Source organism: Centrocercus urophasianus, unplaced genomic scaffold (assembly GCF_019232065.1).
Source record: "Centrocercus urophasianus isolate 14NV4802_14NV808 unplaced genomic scaffold, USGS_Curo_1.0 seq_20, whole genome shotgun sequence".
In the NCBI taxonomy this organism is placed as follows: domain Eukaryota; kingdom Metazoa; phylum Chordata; class Aves; order Galliformes; family Phasianidae; genus Centrocercus; species Centrocercus urophasianus.
This window is the reverse complement of record NW_024884756.1, coordinates 17,745,273-17,762,729: the sequence shown is the minus strand read 5'-3', so window position 1 is coordinate 17,762,729 and position 17,457 is coordinate 17,745,273. Positions and strand designations below refer to the sequence as shown.

The window sequence follows — 17,457 nt, the reverse complement described above, 5'->3', positions numbered from 1 at the left end:
TTTTTCTTTCTTTCTTTTTCTTTCTTTCTTTTTCTTTCTTTCTTTTTCTTTCTTTCTTTTTCTTTCTTTCTTTTTCTTTCTTTCTTTTTCTTTCTTTCTTTTTCTTTCTTTCTTTTTCTTTCTTTGCTTTTTTTCTTTTTCTTTTTTTTCCTGCAATGATTTCAGTAGTATAGAATCTGTTTCCTTTATCTTGACTGCAATATGTTGGGCAGTATAACTGCAGCCAAGGCCTTTGTAAAATAGTCTCTCTCTAAAACCTCTCAGTAAAACAAGAAATTATTAGGATAATGAAAAAAATAAAGGCGGTTCATTTTAGCAACTTGAAAACATGAACATGACAAAACAAAAAACAACCCCAAAACCAAATATAAACAGAAAAACACAATCCACTTTCTTATAATGGCAAACACTGTTTATGTTTTTCAGCCAGCCTCCATGTCTATCCCATCACAAAGGCTTAATTCAGTACTTGATATTCTTTTATAACACTTTTTTAATAATGCTGATAGATTTATTTGTCATGTTGAGAGATATGATCAAATACATGGCAGAATATCAGTGTTGTGTTGAATGTAACTAAGTAAATATTATTCTTGATTAATTACAGTACTTCTTAAAATACAGTTCTATTGTCCAAAATACTCATTTTATAAACTTTAAGATGTCCAACGGAGATTTTGAATTCTTGTAAAATAATAAGAGTAATAAAAGGTACTTTGACTTTAATTCTTAATTTTAGTCTGGGTTTATTTAAAGAGAAAAGAAATATCTATGAATTTCAACAAGAAACAAAAATGGTACATGAAATTGAGAAAAGCAACTCACAGGGAAACTGTGAATGGAGCTCTGTCAGCACCTCAGGTTATGATGGTATCACAAACCACACTAGAGCTTTTCTCCTCTGCTGAAGATGCTGTCATCAGAAACCTTCAGTGTTTATCCATGGTAGCCTTAGGTATCACTGTTACCGGTACACAGATAATATCAAGCTATGCACGTGCACAGAAGCACAAAGTATCTAGCTATAGTTACAGTTGAGCTGATGATGTTTTCATCCCCAGAGCTAACACAATCCATTTTAAAGAAACAGAAACATCTGTGTTGCAGCCTTCAGGACTAATATTAAGCTATGAGATGATTCCTAAGAGTTAATTTAAAAATATAGACTTACTTTCTCCACTTTTACGTAACTACCAAGAAGGCCTCTCATGTACAATTGGCCACACCAGTAGATATGTCCAGCTGGGTCTTGAGTATCTCCACAGATGGAGACTCCACAACCCCTCTGGGCAACCTGTTCCAGTGCTCCATCACCCTTACTGTACAGAAGTTCTTCTGCACATTACTACAGAAATTCCACTGCTCAAGTTTTAGGGCATTACTCCTTGTCCTATTGCTACACATCACTGAGAAGAGCCGGGCCTCGTCTATTTGCCTCCCATCTCCCTTCAGATATTTATAAACATTTATCAGATTCACTCTCAGTCTTTTTTTTCCCCAGACAGAAACAGATCCAGGGTACTCAGTGTTTCCTCATATGGGAGATGTTCCAGGCCCTTCATCATCTTTGTGGCCCTCTGCTGGACTCCTAGGAGATTCCTCTCTTTTTTGAACCATCAAACACAGAATTGAACACAGTAGTCTAAATGTGGCCTCACCAGGGCAGAGTAGGGGGGGGGGGGGCGCAAGATAACATCCCTTGACCTACTGCCATGCTCTTTTTAATGCACCCCAGGATACCATTGGCCTTCTTGGCCACAACGGCACACTGCTGCCTCACAGCCAACCTGTTGTTCACCAGGACCCCCAGGTTCTCTTCTGCAGAGCTCCTCTCCAGCAGGGCAGCCCCAACCTGTACTGATGCAAGATTCCCATCGAAAAAATCTCATCAACCTTTCTAAAGTAGTGTGAATGATCAGAACTAAATGATAATTTATCCAAGATCAGTGTAATTCTTTGTCTCTCCCATCTCTATAGACAGGCATGTTTAATACTGTGTGTGTTTCCCAAGAGGCTGCTAGCTGAAGAGAACTTGGGAAGGAGTTTACTGAAGCAGCAAGACAAGAAAACAAAATGCCCATTGCTCAGTTGGTGTACAACATTCATAAGGCAACTGAGAAGTAGATCAGCTTTAATTTCCAGTCTTAACACAAAATTACAATGCAGAATGTGATCAGGAGGATATTACAGGAACACTGACACATATCAATGAGTTCCTTTTCATTTACTGGAATGGATTTTTGATTGTCTTGTATGCCAAAATGTGAGCCATTTTTTTCCTTCACACCTTGCTTAAAGCACACAGAAATGATGAGAATCAAATAATGTAAGAATTAGCATAACTTTGGGAAATAGTGAAAAGAAATTACAATAGTTGTCCCTGTAAAAGTTCTTCCGCACAGAGAGAAAAATGCATACAACCAACGAGGCTGTTCTTACAAAAAAAGAGAAAGTGTGTGCCAATTTGCACATGGTTTTGTGGGTGCAGTGTATGTAGAATTGCTTCTTTAAAAACCAGCTCAAATTCAAATTGAATTTTAGGTCTTGCCATGTTTCCACCCCTCTGGGATAATATTGCATATGGAATGAATGGCATCATAAGGGAATCTGTTTGTATCTCATCTCTTTTTTTTCACCAAATTGTATTCCCAGGCTGTTCCAAGCAGCTGTTCATCTAATTCATCAGCAAGAATCATAGAATATATTCAAAAAGATTATACAGCTTTCCATTTGGCGCCTTCAGAGAAGGAAAGGAAAAGCAGAAAATTAGGAGAGGTAAGAAAGCAATACATGAGTGTAGGAAAATGCAGAATCTGCACTCTGCTAAACTATACTTCAGCTGCAACTCAGCTAAACCTTAGTTATAGGCAAAACCCCACAAACTGCCCTCAGTTGAAATCTAGCTTTCCACATGGTCCCAATTCCTTCTCAACACAAGGGACACTAGCTGCTCTTGAGAAAGAAAAAAATTGAGTACTTGTAATATCATTTTCCTTCCTTGCTTCAAGAAGAAAGGGTTAAGAGAAGCATTGAAAAATCAAAGAGATTAGAAAAACAAAAATGCTCATGTATATGATATGATGATAAGACAATTCCTGGATATCTTTCCCTCTTCCCTTGCTACAATACAGACAAAAGGTGGTGTCAAGCCTGTTAGGCTTCCTCCCTTTCTCTTCCACTGCAGTTTTCAGTAGGCACAATTTTTATTAGTACCATAACAAATGGATTTTGTAGTTCAAGTGAATTCTCTCTTCTGGAGTGTAATCAAAGTCTAAATCAAAAAGAGGTCATAAGTTAAGGACTGGAAATGGAAACCAACCCAAAGAATAAGAGAAGATATTAAAATGTGCTACAGTATGAAAAGATGACAGTGATGCTTACCTGTCCCTAATGGAAGAGGCTTTAAAACAAACCAGATGCATCCACCTCTTGCTTGTAATCTGCCATACAGCAGCATTTCATCAAAGTACTAAAAATCATAAAAACTCAGATGAGAAAGAATTCATTGGCATCCTTCAGTTGATGTGGGATTTTTCATTTTATATTTGCCTCTGCTTTGTTCAGTAGCAAGTGCTGGTGCTTTTTAGTAGGTGGATCTGCAGACCTGTAGCTTTCAGTACACCAGAGTATTCTTCAGTATGGCCTGGCAATGCTAGGCTTGCTTATTTCTCTAGAATGCAGAAGAGGGGATTTTTGCTGCACTCTCCCATTAGCTTCCTAATTCTTCAGTAAATATTAAAGAGGGTTGGAATCATCATTCTTGTCAGTTTTAGTAGAAAGCAGTTACTGTCCACAGAAATATTTATCTTTGCAGAGTTGATTTTTTCCATTATTTTACATCTTGACCTATTGCTTTTCTTTTCACAAACAATCCACATTTGTTGCACATTTGTAAAAGTCAGTATCTGTATGCAGATACTGCAGCATATTTTAAGGATTTCTTGTTACTGTCTGTTCAATTGTGCAGTTTAAATCTTCCATTATGACCTTACTTTGAGGTACTCTGTTTCCCATCTATGTTACATTTCTATCCCCCTTTTTAGATTGAAACCAATTTCTTGGCCCAGTTCTAGTAATAAGTGTCTACAACTCCATGCTTTCAGTCTGGTCTGACAGATGTATGTCAGGATGTATCATAGTTCATACATTAGAGAAAAAGATCAAAATTGCATCCTCCACAACACTGATTAAGGGACAGCTTGAATCCATAAGGCTTTTCAGAGTATACTGCTGAAGACAGTTACATTCTTCCTTTATAAGAAAGGAAAAATGAATCTATTGCATGTAGTATAAAAAGCCAAAATTGGAGATGCTCAGTCTGAAGCACACTAGGATGAAAAGAGTTAATGAAGTGCTCTCAAATTACCAAGCTGAGTATCTCATGATGGTGTATTCTATTATCTCAATGTAGAACTTTGACCAACCTTGAGTAAAATCTCCAGTTTCCTTTCAGAATCTTAAAGCATTATGTCACCTCACGCTTCTGGTTCACTTCTTTTTGTTTTGATATACATTCTTCTTTCTCACTTCTACATTTTGGAAGTAATTAGACAAACTCCTTTTCTTTCCTTCTTAAGTTCTCAGTCATGTGCACATTCTCCTTCAAGCGTTTTCGTATTTGCAATGAAGAAAGCTCGAGTTTCTCAGGAAGGATTATTACAAAGAAATTCCAGGGCCAGCGTTAGCATGAGTGTTGTTTTCTCATTTACAGGAACAGAAGAATTCCCCCTGCAGCAGACACTGCTGAGTTTGAAACTATAAGTTACCACTTGATCTGAGCCAGATGATTTAAACTGTGCAGTCAAATGCAGGCACACAAAAACTAACTGATCCGTCAGAGACCCCTTAACTTGAAAGATCTTACGCAGTGCACTGAAACACCCATCGTGGCTGCTATTGCTGCATATACATACAAGTTCAGCAGAAGGTGATCTCCACTACTTTAGTAGGAAGCACCAAGGCACTATTCAGAAAAATAATGATTGCTTCCAGGTCATCAACCTGAGAGAAGCAATCAGAAATACAAAGTAGAGATCCAATTTCATAGGGAGATGCTGAATTAAACTTTGGACTACTCTAACAAGTTTCTGTAGAACTGCAGGAAATTATTATGCAATATAATTTTATCTACAGGATTCGGTCTCACACAAACACATAAAGGAGTGATTCTCCTAGCTGACATCTAAACAGTCCTGTCAGAAAAAGTATATTAATCTGACCTGGAAGATACTGAGCAATGGTCTTCAACCCATGATTTATGGGCAACACACTGGCCAAAGAGCCTCTATAATGTTACTAATGTCTGCTGCACACTACCTACTGAGCAGAGGGTCAGGGAAGTCTGTGATCACAATCAACAGGGTTTTTTTCTTCCTCCATGAGGTGTGAGACACCTCACAAAAATGCATGCATGATCATATCTGCTTTACAAAAGGCAAGACCTGAGGATGGGAAGCTAACAAGGAGCTAGGCAGAACCAGACTAAAAGAGCTGAAAAATTAAACTGTGCCTTGAAGGGCTTCAAAAACTTGTTTAGTTATAAATGGTGTGATTTATTAACAAAAATCAAAGAAGCTACACCACATCAGACATCCTTTGATGAGTTTAAAAAAAAGAAAAAAAAACAAAACAAAAACTAACCACAGTTCCACAAAGAACCCCAACTCATACTAAGTCTGCCTCATCCAGGTATGAAGAAAATAGTATTACACTATATATAGTATACTATATACTAAACCCAGGAAGCTGGTGATTAACATTAGTACACTGCTCAACAGGATGCTCACAGCAGCTATTACTGGTTATGGATGTTATTCAGTGCTACTCTCTTTCTATGCTAATACATTGGTAATGTGCTGGCAGAAGCTGTATTTTATACATTAGTTCTTCAAGGAAAGCAGAACTGCACTGTAGGGGTAAAACTGATCCTACTGAAGTCAGTAGCAAAACTCTCATTGTTATAAATAGGGCTAGAATTTCACATGTGGATGAGGAGATCTACTCATCCTTTATTTCTCATCTGTCTCCCTAGGTAAAACTTACTCTCATTCATTGTCTTATGTAAGACTATGCAGATACATAAAAGAGCATATATACCAGAGCTGACCACTAAAAGACAACAAATCTCATTTATGTCTTCCAAAGACAGATTCCCCATTCACATTTACATTCAGATGTCACAGAAACAACAGAGAAAGAAATGCCTGTCTCAGATGATGGGATTCAGTCAAGGTCTGAGGATCCAAGGGAGGCAAAGAAAACATATCTTGCTATCAGATAAATCAAGTGTATGGTGTTATTTGATATTCATATACTTAATAAAGCTCACAGACTCCAAGAACAGCCACAAGATCTTTTTCATTGAAACCAGAACTTAACCTTTAAGCACTAACACCAATCATAAGACTCATAGAGACAACTTTGTATACAATTTGCATTTTTTCCACAGAAATTCATACCTGATTTTCCTATTAGACAATTTCACATCAGGTAGTGAGATTAAGTGCCTAATAACAGACGGGGCTCCTTTGGCTCCTTGCATGCTAAAATCTAATATCATTGTGCCTAGATTTTTATTTGAAATGGAGACTACCTGCTTCCCATAACAATGGCCCTTCATTAGATGACATCTTCCATCACGATTTGTATGATAGCTACCCAAGCTCCCAATGGGAGATGTACTTTGGATAATAAATGTAACTTCTTTGTTCCATACAGATTTGTGCTAGTTCTATCTCCTTTTCACTTATTCTAGTCACTATTTTGATCTTCTTTTTGATGGTAGTGCCATATTACACTCGGAAATTCATATGCCAAGTTACTAAAAAGTAAAGAGAAATCCCAAAGAAGTTATAAAATATCCTGTAAGCCTTGTTCCAAATAAAGTTTCTAGGTCACTGGGGGGAAATGTCAGTTGCACCAATTCATTTATTTATAGCATTATTTAGGGAGAAGCAAAATCGCAGCAAGACATTTCTGCACATTAGTTTCTAATTCTATTCTATTTTTTATGTGTTTCTATATTGTTTCCTGACCATGTCCCAAGAATGCATAAAGCACCACAATTGCTATTTTTGCCCTTCTAACATTTTGTCTGCGTGGAGCTGGGAAGGAAGAAGTCAGCTCGCTTTCCTTTGGAATTTTTACTTTGCTTTACACAAGCATGTATATAAACATGGGTCCTTATAGCGGAGCACAAAACGTTCCTTTTACGTTGCTTGAAACAGAAGAAAAATGGGAACAATGGGAAGACCCATTGTTTTAGATGATCCATGTTTAATTTTTGAGCTTTATGAGATCCCTTAAACACCTCAAGTCTCATTTTTGAAACACCTACAGAAAATAGAGCAGGATACTGGGTATGATTTGTTATTCTTTGGAAAGGCACAACAAGGAACAGAAGGCAAACAGACAGAATCCTTTATCTCTGAGAGTACACATCACTGTTTGATGCTACTTGTGAGTCTTAAATGCCAAATTTACTGTTGTGCGCATTGTTATATTACTCTTGCCCCACCTCAACCATGAGTTGACGTTGACTGAGATAAGATTATTATTCAGGCGGATGGGACAATTTCTCAGTCTACATCCAAAACAGTTAAGCAGCTGCACAGAACACAGGATTGCATCCATAATCTTTCTGTCAATACAGCATTTAAAAACTGTCCAGATTGTTTGGCAAGGAGATCTGCATGGCTGGGACACCAATAACCGAAGCTAGTGTATGTTCAGAGTAACTCAGGAGATTCCAGACTCTGGCTCAAGAAACCAATTGCACAGATATTGCAAAGTTGCCATAAAGAGAGTGTGGGTGCAGAGTTCACAGACATCAACTTTTTTCCGCTTTGCAGTCACAGCTAAACTGCCACCCTGCCTTAGTACAAACAAGTCGTTACAGGTAATCTCAGAAATGCTACTGAGAGTGTCTGATGCTGGGAAAATTAAGTAGAATATTAAAGCTATAATGCCTATTAGTGACTTGACTATGGGTGTTTTCCACAAAGCACTTCCCCCATGTAATTCACAAAATAGATTTCTGTCTGATTTCTAAGAGATGTTGCCTTTGTACAGAAATCTCAAACCAAACCTCAAACATTCCATATCTCAAATATCTTGTTAAATACTATCTCGTCCATAAAATTGTCATATAAGATATTGAGAGATCTACACAACACCACTGAAATGGAAAGGGGCTGAGGTAGATGTGTTACAGAAGTCCCTCCCACTTAGCTACCCAAGGTGGTCCTATACGTTTGGTATAGCTTTCTGTCTGACCTGCAGAGCAAAACTTCTCATGACCACTATCTGCCGCAAGAATTTATTTTAAATGTAATCCATACACTATAGGGAAAAAATCAAGCTCAGACCACAGTCACGCCTACCCCAGGGCTCCTTAACACAGTCATTTTCAAAATATTTTTGTTCAGAAACATGAGTTTTGTTTCAAAATTCTTTATGGCAGGTCACTATAATCAGCACGAAGAGACTTGCTAACCGCTCAAAGCACTTGCCTCCTTTTTAATTTCTCTTGGGAATAAGAAACATACTTAGCTTTTCCTCCTTTGGCACTACAGTCTGCCCTCACAGAATTACTGAAATATGAATTTGTGAGGGTTGTTTCAAGCAGAAGTATGTTCCTATGGATAGTAATGATGTTAATTCCTGTCACTCTGAAGATCCAAGTGAGACTGTTATTAAAGCTGCTTCTAAAGGACCAAGGGAATTTGTGCCATTCAGTTCAATGACTTTCATTACCTCTTTTAGACTAAACATAAATGTAATACACCAAGCCAGACTCCGAAGGTTGGTCTTTCATTTAGGAAAAGTACTAGAGATGCAAAAGCTGTGCAGCATTTACAGGAGTCTAACATAGATTCAATAAACCAATTGAACACGAAAGGAACATCCTTTCTAAATGCAAATTATTCAGGTGCCATGTGAGTTCCATAAAGGTTACTTTTCAGTTCTCTCTCTCCATCTATAAATGAGAACAGAGAACAGCTTACTTTCCTTCTGTGAAATTCTTTGTACAAAGACATCATGGTGCTCCCATTACAGGCCTTGTCGGCAAGGTGCAGGCAGAGGCTCTGGACTGTGTTTGTCCTGTGACTGCTGAACACTGACAGTCATCGTTTACTAAAGCACTTTTGAGGAGAACTGAAAAACTAATTTTAAAAAGCAAGTGCAACAACGCAGCAACACACAGACACACTAAAGCTGCATGATTTTCTCTCTCCTTGTCATTTTGTCTAAAGATTCCACATTCTCCTATCTCAAAGAGTAATACCACAAATATCAATAAGGTTCATAAAACAACACTCCCTTATTAAACTGATCAAAGTGTGAAGAGATCTACCTGGATGGGGATGCACAATAGCTGCAGATCTGACTGAAGTTTCTTTATGATGAATTCTTGTCTTGGGTGAAGCCGGTGGCAAAATTTTTCCGTGTTTCCCAGGTGGCAAATCAGGATTTGCTGTATCAGTTTTGAGTCAGGAATCATGGGAAAGAAAACTGCAATGTTACATTAAAAGTGTCATATTACAGATGCTCTCTACAAGAGGGACTGCATTTGTGCAAAGCCACTGGAACTGCACAGTGTTTTTGTGCAAAAACACTGCATAATAGTGGCCACTGACTAGGAAGCTGTTGTGGGCCCTTTTTAGCATTGGGAATGTTCAATAAAGAACTCTGCAAATATATCTTATGCAATGAATTTGCATGCGCTATGTAAATTTAGTTTCGTCTCATGTAGCAGCATCTCGAGAGTTAGCAGGGATGACCAAAACCTCAGGACCTGAAGAGTGAGAAGACTGAAATAAGGGTTCAGCAGGTGTCACAGACCATTAGCCAAGCAGCCTACAGCGGCAGAGCTATAATGGTACGTTTTAAGACAAGTGCCAGTGCAGTCGACCACCTTGGTTTAATCAGAAATTCGTGTTTACATCCTGCTGTGATATTATGAAGAAATCCTCTCCTACTGTAAAACCATCTTTCTTACTCTTACACCAGATAGAACGAAACTGATCAAACTGGTGTTGAGTTGGAAGCAAATTAATGATATTCATTTCAAAGTTTAACACAAGTTTCTAACGCATTGTGGTTTTGTAACCTATACATGGCTGACTAACTCTTAGAACCTCACGCTTTGCATGTTTTAAGTTCTCATGGTAAATGAGGACACAGCCTCATTTTGAAGCTCACATTTTATAGTAGGGGTAATGATTTTTCTTCCTGACTAACCAATCAGCTGCATGTGAACTGCCGTTCACAACAGCACTGCATGCTAGATGCAACGGCTAGTTGTTCAGAGCCTGATGCAGCTACAGATGTTTTGCACCCCATTAGCTCTGTTTGCACTGTGCGGTAGCGAGGATTAAAGTTTACAGAAAGTAATATCTTCCTTCAAAATAGTCTTTCCTTGGTTTGCTAGATATTCTTCCCTTAATTCAAAATCTGAGTGTTTTGTGTACCTGGACTGTAATCAACGTAAATAATGAAGCATCTGCTCAATGTAATCAGGCATTGGTGTATCCCTGGGCCCCCCCGGCCTGCCACAACAATACCCCTCAAGCCTCAGTTTGCTCAAGACTTCCATTCCTGGAAGACTTCAGCACGTAGGTGTGGAGATGGCACTTCCACAGCATGTGCTGTGCCCCAGCCCTGAGTGCTGGGAGGGAGGCAGGAGCCAGGAGGCCTGCCCAGCCAGAGCTGCTGCCCACTGCACCGTGAGCGTTCAGCCTCCCAGACATCACTGTAGTCAGGCAGGACTTCTCTCTTCCTTACCCTCCCCACCCCACATGTGCAAGCAGGAACGTGCACAGAAAGCATTTCATCCGCTAAGACTGGTGCAGAAGTCATGGAATGTTGTCATAAGAAAACACTGACTCACCTATGTAAAACCTTGCTTCTTCAGGAAGGAGTTCATCTTACTGTCCTACATGATGCTGGATTATTCAAATTTATCTACAGTGAAAGTGAAAATGCTGTTCTGTAACTCTGATCCTCTGTGACAGCACTTTAAGTGCCAGTTAAGGTCCTTTGGTCCTATTTTAGCAAAATTTCCAACCAAGTGTAGCAATTCACCAGAGGTTAAAAAACCAACCAGCCCAATTCCACAGTTGAAATTCACCCAACCTAAGGCTTCACAGGAGCTATCTTTGTTACATTCGGTTATCCTTCTGTCACCTCCCACAATGTCTACTTGCTCCACCTTCTCTGTATAGAGAGTGCATGAGCTATTCTGAGAGAGTTTTCGTGCTTGTTGTGAGACTAAAACTTGCCATTCTTCTGCATTTCACTTTCTTGATCTTTTATTTTAATTAAATAATGTTTGTCATGGCAGTGACAATTTTCAAGACTAATGAAGGCAGAGCTGAGACTCTGATTTGAGCACTGGTAAGAACTAAACCATGCAGGTTGCCAAAGCTACAAGATTCCATCATTCTCATTCTCCACTGAGAAACCTAAAACCAAATGATGAACTTTCCTCATAAGGCAGCACCAATGCTGACTGCAGAAGAACCCAGATCACTAGTAGGCCCCTTTACAAAAGTGCTTAGGAAGTCCAGATGTGAGTTACAGCTTATACTTTTTAAATGAAAAACTGTAAGTCTATTAATAACAATCCTTCTTCTACTTCAGGCTACCATTGGTCTTAGGAAGAATTTGTGCACGTGCAAGCCTTCTCTTTTTCTTGTTAAATGCCTCTTTAAAGTATTTTTTGTTTGTTTGTTTCTCATGTGTGAGCTTCTCTTTAATTGGATACCTGCCAGTTTACAGGTCTCTACCTCCTGGACTGCTGATGTTCCCTACGCTCTCATTTCATAATATGTACACATAGATATATATGCATTTATATGTGTAAGCAGTTATATAATCTAAGCTCTTTAGGCTTCTCTTTGGCAATAAGAAAAACTTGGCTTTTTGTATTTTTTTTTAGTTTGGGGGCATTGAAATACTTAGCAGCCTCTCCTAAGATAAAAAAAGGTCACTTTAGGCTCCCCTGAGGAAAGTTCATTGCTGATTTCGCCTAGTAAGCTGGGGATGAAAAGCAAGAAGCCTGAAGCTGTCACTGTTTTTGCAGCTATTTTTGGAGATTTATGGTAAACTTTCTGTTTACTCACTTTATGAATAGAAATAGTAGTACTCTCCAAAAATTTTATTAATGTTTAGTAGCTGGAAACAAAAATATGAGAGTGATATGAACTATCACAAACATATATAGGGTGTATCTCTACTGAAAGAAAAGAAAAATGGTGGGAACTTATCAAACAAAATTGTCCCTACTTTGATATTACAGATGGCAGGAAAATCCACCAGAAACAACATTCAATATTTGTCTCTATTACCACCAAGAATTTGTGGCTTTCAAATAGTGTTATTGTTTTTGTTTTCTGTTTTAATCCAGTGGACTGATTTCAGAAAAGGAGAATAAAGAACTGTGAAAAAATCAGATCCCATGTATAGTGTAAATTTAAATTAAAATGCTTTACTGGTATTTCCTTAGGAAATACTGATGCACAGAGTTTTCTGGTCACAGAATAACAAACTTCTGTGAAATTTAAAAAGATGGGGAAACATTTTCAGTTTCTGAAAATGCATTTTAAAAGCCATTTTTTTTCCTCTCATTTTTAAAAACCATATCTTCACAAATTTTGTTGCTTTAGTCTTGAAAGTAATGTTATGTTTATGAATAGGCATGTTTCCTCACAGGTACTTTCTCAAGAATCTGAGAGACAGCAGAAATGAACATCCCCTAAACAATTTCATTGTAAGTAACTTATCTTAAGCAATACATTTATTCAGTTGGTTGCCAGGTTTCATAGTATTTACTGTCTATTAGAAAATGTTTTAGAATTAAAAAAACCTGAATATCCTACACTGAAATATAAACACAAACATGAGCAAACAAATTTCAGCCCTCAGAGCAAAATAATGAGCACTGAACAAAAGCTATTGTCTCTGCAGAACCGATCTTGAATTTTTAATGATTAACGTAGATGTTCTTACTGACGGAACATTTTTGTATTACAGTATTTGCATTTTTATTTTTATGAGGAATACTAGGCACCAGTTAATCTGGATTCTAATTGAAAACAACTAATCTCCATCTTGAAGCAACTCCACAGACTCAGAGTCTTCTGGTCTTACACTGACATAAATGACGTTAGGAATCTGGGTCAAAGTTTCAGATTTAACCTTGAGGCCTTTTACTAAATATTAATTGCCACAAAATAAAATAAATATTTACTGTCTTTGATACTTTGCCTCGAGCTAGTTGATGCAAGAAAAGAGCGTGGTTTAGTAGCTGATTAAAAATCTTAAATTATATTATAATACTTAAATGCTTTTCAGACTGCCATGCTGCTGCATTTTTTCACCTGCTTTTCACACTTACTGCCAGTGTGATTTTAGTGTTCTCTCCTTGTACAAGCAAGCTCACACTTTTTCCAATTTAAAAAACAGACCTTACTTCACAGTTTGGTAACTACTGCCAATTATTTATTCAACTCACTAATATTCGCTCTTGAATAACAAGATGAAACGTTGATCTGGAATAAGATTATCAATGTATGTGTTTTGCTGTTGGTTTTTTTTTTTTTAATCACAAAGCAAATCATGCTCAGTGACAATCATAGCTTTGTCACACCATCTTTTATTAACACAAACATCTTTGGTTGTTAGATGACAAAAATTTTAAAAGGATTAAATGATTGATCTTAAACAGCATTGTTTATCATCCTTGGGTTTAGCTCAGCCTCTGTGCAAACAAGCTTAGCATTGTCATTGAGAATTACACCCATTTATGCCAGGGATTAACATGCCAGGGTCTCTCTGTGAAAACCATTCTAAAGATGCAGCTTCTTGCTACTGTCATTTTCTCTTCATTTTAAATGAACACATGTGTGACTAAAGGCTGTACTGCTCGTTTGTGAGGATGGAGATTAAACCTGAAATGAGTGTAGAGAATTCAACTCTGCTCTGCTTCATAGAAAAAACTGTATCTCAGGGACTGCCACCCACATGTGAGTGCTGGAGTACAAACCTCCTCGAAATGCCTCGCACTGTCTTTTCGCTTCTCCACCCACCATTCTCTCACCCTCTCACTGTTGAATGTAATCAATGTCATTGGAAACTAAGCTGCCCGATTCTTCAGAATGACATCTGACTACTGTGCTTAATAGGATATGCAGCAAACAGAGCCATTTCAAATGGCAAAGCTTTCCTTAATGTAGAATGAAGGACTAGGGTTTCTCCATTTGAGAAGCAGTTGCTATTTGGGAGGAAATGGAGGACAGAGTGTGCCTGATGCTAAAGAAAAAAAAAAGAATGTTGGCTCGGCATTGAAGCCCTCCATTACAGCCAGTCAGATCCAAGTATAATTATTCAATCATATGTTCTTTTAGCAAACCAGTTACGTTTACTTGGCTTTTGCCTAGCCTAAATACCAATTTAAAGAGAAACTGTCGTAAGTGAAAGTAAAGTGTGTTGAGTGATGTCTCAGACACTGCACTGAACATGTCATCCTATATAAAATAGTAGCTGCTATTACAGAACTACATGTTGTCATGCCAATTAGTATGTTCATTTTTGGTTCTTTTCCTACTTATTTCTCTCCCTCTATCTTCTCTAGATTCAATAAAGTGTGCCTACTCAACCAATTTAGTATTCAGGTTTATTCTTCAGTTCTGTTGCTGAGCAATATTAGGATTTCACAAAAGGTAAAAAGAAACACTTTAGCCTGCTTGGTAGTTCATTTTGTTTTCTTGTTTAACGTTTTTTGAAGTCTTAAATAGTAAATGCAGATTTTCCCTTTCACTCACTCAATATAAAACTAAAAATGGAAGATCTAATGTAGGTGGCTTTTAATAACCCATTGATCACTTAACCCTATGAACATTATGATTCCTTATCTACTTGTAGTGTACATAGCAGGATACACTACATATATTTATTCTATCAATGTAGATTCGATGCCTGCTAATTTGAGTAATTTACTGTGATTTTGTGTGGTGTAAAGGGGTGAACTGTACCTTCTAATTACTAAAATACCACATTCTATGCCATCCTCATATCCCTTATCATTCATTTCCCTAACCTGCATTCATCTGGAATTTTTTCATGTTTCTAGGAATTTTCACCATCTATTTACATAACATTTTTCTATCTGAACAGGATATGCTACAGAGATTTTACTTAGTAGCTGTATAGCATTCTATTTTTATGTCCTATTTAGATATCTTTATATTTTGCTTGTTTTTATAACTAGAAGCATACACCAAGTTTGTGTTTTTAATGAACTTAAGGTTTGTTTAGCATCAATACACGTGAATACTCAGATTATTCTTTGAGCATGTATTAAATTGTATGCCATCAATTTGTTCTACAAGACACTGAACTAATTCCCTTGCGTTCTTACTTTTCACATTCCCTTCAAAACTGCAGTAACCTGACCAAATAAGCATACTCTGAAAATGCGAATGTCTTGTTGCTTAGTCCCATTTCATGGCAACAACTGATAAGACACTTTCGGCAAACAGTGAGCATTCAAAGCTTTGTCACACTAATATTCTTGATGGTGTATATTATACTTCAAAGAATTACCTACATTTCCAGCCCTTTGGATAAGTACTACTCTATAACTGTGAGATTTCGGTGTCTATTGTTCTAAAATAACAAACAGATTTGTTCTCTAAACTGTTGCAATCTCAGATAAAGCCTAAAGACTATTCTGCTGTTTTTCTTTTAAGCTGTATTTCTAGTTCATACAAATTCAATTAAGTTCTGTTGAACAGATGCAGGTATAACAGAAACTGAGATTGGGAGGTACTTCAAGGTGATAATCTGCAGATATGGTCTTGATTTAAATGGGACAACTTTAGAACATATGGAGTAAATTTAATTGTCCTACCTTGATTGAGCACAGTCAGGGTATGCAGACTAGTGTTATTCTTTTGTATTCGCTTCCCAGGAGGTGAGGATTGTATCTTCTGTCACTTTAGAGATCTACACGAAAGAAGGTAAAAACATAGTTCCCTAAGGAAAAAACAAAAGCAGGTGCATCATAAACCTACCTGTGCTGCTGCAGACACAGAATCACACAGAATCACAGAATGGCCCAGGTTGGAAGGGACATCAAGGATCACGAATCTCCAACCCCCCCCGCCACATGCAGGGCCACCAACCTCCCCATTCAACATTAGACCAGACCGGCTGCCCAAGGCCCCATCCAACCTGGCCTTGAACACCTCCAGGGACGGGGCATTCACAACCTCTCTGGGCAGCCTGTTCCAGCACCTCACCACTCTCTCTGTAAAGAATTTCCCCCTGACATCCAACCTAAATCTCCCCTCCTCAACTAAAAACCATTTCCCCTCATCCTGCAGTTATCAACCCTTTCAAAGAGTTGATTTCCCTCCCCTCTATAGGCTCCCTTTAGGTACTGAAAGGCTGCAATGAGGCCCCCTCACAGCCTTCTTTTCTCCAGGCTGAACAAGCTCAGCTCCCTCAGCCTGTCTTCATAGGGGAGGTGCTCCAGTCCCCTAGTCATCTTCATGGCCCTCCTCTGGACCCTCTCCAACAGCTCCCTCTCTTTTTTGTACTGGGGGCTCCACACCTGGACACAGTACTCCAGATGGGGCCTCACAAGAGCCGAGTAGAGAGGGACAATCACCTCCCTGTCCCTGCTGGCCACCCCTCTTTTGATGGAGCCTGGAATAAACTGGAATGCACTGTGTGTGTTTGGATGAAAGACAAAGCCCATAATATTCCATGAAGATACAGAAATATAGTAGCATGTGGAAGACGTAGATCTTGAAGATAGGTCTTTCCACCTAACATCCTTATTCAAATTTCTTTTTTTACTCAGGTTTCACTATTCATATGACAGATCAGTCCCTTTTTTCCCTTCACATCCTTCATTTTATTTCACTACTTCCTAGGCCCAATTTACTCACTGCCTTGTTACACACTTCCTGTGTGTTGTCCACGATGTTATGTTCTCTTGCTTTTTCCCATTCAGTTCTACATCTCATTATTCTTGTTTTGTTAGTTTACCCAAGCTTACTTCTTATGCCACTTTTCAGAGGAAAGATTCCTTTTCTTGTCTGCCTTTGAGCCCCATCCTCATCTTCCTACCCTCCTGCCTGACTCTTGTTTTTCAGAAAGTCAAGCTCTTCTTTTTTTTGCTCACCATCAGCAAAGGGAGCACAATGGTCCCTTCTCAGTTTAAGTACCAAGGCCAGGCATGCCCAAATGAGAGGTACAGCAAAGAACCTGCTAGAGATGCCCATAACAACCCAAGTAATTCTTACTGAGCATATACTAATGATAATTGTGTTTATAAGACAGACTTGTCCAGTTTCTGGCAGAGGGGGGGCAACTGGCATATCCTTGATGTTAAAAAAAAAAAAAAAAAAAAAACAACACACAAAACAAAATGAAAAAAACTCACAT

At 38.2% G+C, this 17,457-nt stretch overlaps 1 protein-coding gene across 7 annotated transcripts in view; it reads right to left on the bottom strand.

Annotated features, from left to right (window-relative positions):
* Positions 1–729: 729 nt before the first annotated feature.
* Positions 730–17,457, bottom strand: part of METTL8 (methyltransferase 8, methylcytidine) — a 43,450-nt gene continuing 26,722 nt past the window's right edge. For 3 of the 7 annotated variants that reach the window (XR_006169546.1, XR_006169547.1, XR_006169548.1), the window contains 3 exons: positions 15,914–16,038; positions 9,356–9,513; positions 1,799–3,469 (listed from right to left, as the gene is read on the bottom strand). The gene's annotated coding sequence lies outside the window, so the exon portion shown is untranslated. Of the gene's footprint in view, positions 962–1,798; positions 3,470–9,355; positions 9,514–15,913; positions 16,039–17,457 lie in introns of those variants that run through there. The other 4 variants (XR_006169543.1, XR_006169544.1, XR_006169545.1 and 1 more) reach the window with 4 other exon arrangements.